The 2,731-nt window shown below is 44.6% G+C and overlaps 1 non-coding gene across 1 annotated transcript; it reads right to left on the bottom strand.

Annotated features, from left to right (window-relative positions):
- Positions 1–693: 693 nt before the first annotated feature.
- Positions 694–765, bottom strand: TRNAC-GCA. The gene has a single exon. It is a non-coding gene; the product is annotated as a tRNA-Cys (tRNA).
- Between the last annotated feature and the right edge of the window lie 1,966 nt (positions 766–2,731).

Genomic DNA, 2,731 nt, shown 5'->3' on the forward strand with positions numbered 1-2,731 from the left:
CTCAGCTCTGTCATAGTAACTGGTGCTTCCCTTCAGGACTAGATGACTCATGATTAGACACCTTTTCTCAGCTCTTTGGGAATTCATAGTTTTAAGACATGCACAATCCATGACACTTAGCAAAATTTTTTGATGGCTTGAAAATTCTAGCTCATCACAGGACAATGAATAGGTTGGAAAGGAGAAATAATAATAAAACCAGTAATGCTGAATGTCTTTCATAGGAGAGACACTTTTTCAGATTAGATAGCACTTGTTCCATGAAGATGCTGTTGTTTGTGGTCATTTACAAATGCACACACACATGCGAGGTTCACAGCACAGATGCTGCACAGACACACCTGAGAGGAGGGGACCTGGGGCTCGACGATGTTCTGGAGGCTCCACCGAAGCTGGTTCTCAGTCTCACCTGAGATCCTGGGAGCTGCATTCTTGAAGCACCTGTGGAGCTTTTACAAGGCATCACGCCTTTATCATAATTAAACGTTTTCATTTAATTAGTCTTGGGTAAAGCCTGGAAAAAGACACTTCTATAGACACTTAGATGATTCTATTCATACTTGGAGTTAAAAATCACAATATTTACACCTCACCATTCGGTGGATCTAGAAAAAGTCTTTTCCCAAGTGTCTACTGAGGAGCAGGAAGTTTAAATTCTGGCACTAGTTTAAGAGGCAAAAATAAGGGCTGGATAGGGGGCACCCGGATTCGAACCGGGGACCTCTTGATCTGCAGTCAAATGCTCTACCCCTGAGCTATACCCCCTTCCACAACAATAAAGGCTAATTAATATCTTTCACCTTTACAGTCACAGGCACACTACCTGTAAACCATTGAGTTGTCTCATCAGGATGGACCTCTTGGGAGCTACCAAACCAGCTTTGGAGAAAACTGAGTAATCTGTTACATCATAAGAGACAGTTTCCTGCCATCAAAAGTCAGCTGGTGGTCTCCCTGAGTTCAGTCCTGAGTGTGCAGAGCAGCCTTGACATTTGCTATTAGCAGGGCCTTCAAGTCAAATGCATGGGCCATTATGGTGGGTGCTAAAAAATACAGACAGCTGGAGCGATTGAGATATCCCCTTAAATTCACTTAACGATAAGATCTTCAGTGTCCCATCTGTAGTCTCTGCTATATTTCTCCAGGCATAGAATTCTAAATAAGAGAGTGTGGATATGTTCAATTTTTAACAGCTAATGCCAGGCAGTCTTCCAAATGGTTTTACCAAATCACACAGCCGCCTGCATTGCATGAATGTCACTACTGCACCACATACTAGATAACACTCGGTATTTCTAATTTTTATTGTGATTTAATGTGTAAGTCCCTAAGGGTTAAGAGGCTGGGGCATTGTTCACGTATTCGCTGGGGTTTTGGTATTTGTGGTTGTGAAATGCTGATTCAAGTTGCTTGCTCATTTTTGTTTAGGTTGTCCCGTGTGGTTTTTCTTTGTGTTCTGTGCAAGTTTTTCATATATTTACATATGATCTCTTCTTCAGTTATATGCACAAGTGGGTTGCCTTTTTTTCTCTGTTAATAGATTTTTAAAATTCCCAACAACCCTTCATTGCTGTCTAACCAGAGGCTCTAAATTGCACAGGAGGAGATTGTCCGTCCTTCTCCCATGGGTCTGGGGTGCCTTCGAAAGGCCTGACTTTTGGGCTAACCGCATGTTTTCTACCTACTAGACTTCAAGAATGTCTTATCATCTTAATAGTGCCTGTTGTTGTGTACCGTTGACTAGGAATCAATTTCGAGCTGACCCTCCAGCAGGGTTACAGAGACAATTAATCACCCAGGAAGAGATTGCACATGCTTCACTTGCGGAGCCACTCGTAGATTAGAACTCTGTGCCTTTGGGATTGCAGCACAGCTTCTTACCACAAAGCCACCAGGGTTCCCTCTTAATATTGCCTATTTATGATAAGTGTTGTGTGGCCTCAAGTAGAGTATCTGCTGGCCTCAGAGGAGCCTACGCTGGTCTGCCCGGCTACAGATGGCCTCTTTGCCAGTCCAGAGGACGGGTGCCTCCCAGTCAGAGGAAGTGTCCCCTCTAAAGTGGGGCTGTGTGGATACCACTGCTGCTGCTGCTGCCCTCCTGGGTTCTTATCCCACGTGGCTCGCAATTCAAGACGGCCAGGCTGAGCTGATCCCAGTTCTGTGTTCTCTTCATGTCCTTCTAACTTGATGTTTCATCAGTCAGTTTGCGGCCTCTTCAGCCACTCACTTAATAGTGGTTACAGCTGCTGTTACTACCACTGCCGTCCTACGTTCCTAGGCTGCCTGGTTCCCACGCCACAGGGACAGCAGTTCATCACGGCTGTGCTGCGCTGTTGAAGGTTCTGTGTTCTGTTGTTCTTTATTCTATGCTTCAATTCGGTGTCTTCCTTCAGTCAGTGTTGGAAGTACTTCTTTGACTTTTGAAACTGTTTTAAGATCATCTCTTTTACAAGTACTTGACCTTGGAAGTGGGAGAAAGAGCAACAAAACAGAAAGAACCACTCCCCTCCCAAAATATAACACAGTTACAAAAACCAAACAAGAGAAAACCTTGACATTATGTCAGAATTTGGATAGAAGATGTGTAAAAACTGTGGTGACGTGCACGTTGCTGTGACGTTGGAGGCTGTGCCACTGATGTGTCAGGTACCAGGAGGGTCACCCATGGAGGTCAGGTTCAGTCGAGCTTCCAGACTGGGACTGACCATCTCCTCCTGAATTAGCAGGGCTT

The sequence above is a fragment of the Elephantulus edwardii genome, unplaced genomic scaffold (assembly GCF_000299155.1).
Source record: "Elephantulus edwardii isolate Elephantulus edwardi_28Jun2011 unplaced genomic scaffold, EleEdw1.0 scaffold00121, whole genome shotgun sequence".
NCBI lineage: Eukaryota > Metazoa > Chordata > Mammalia > Macroscelidea > Macroscelididae > Elephantulus > Elephantulus edwardii.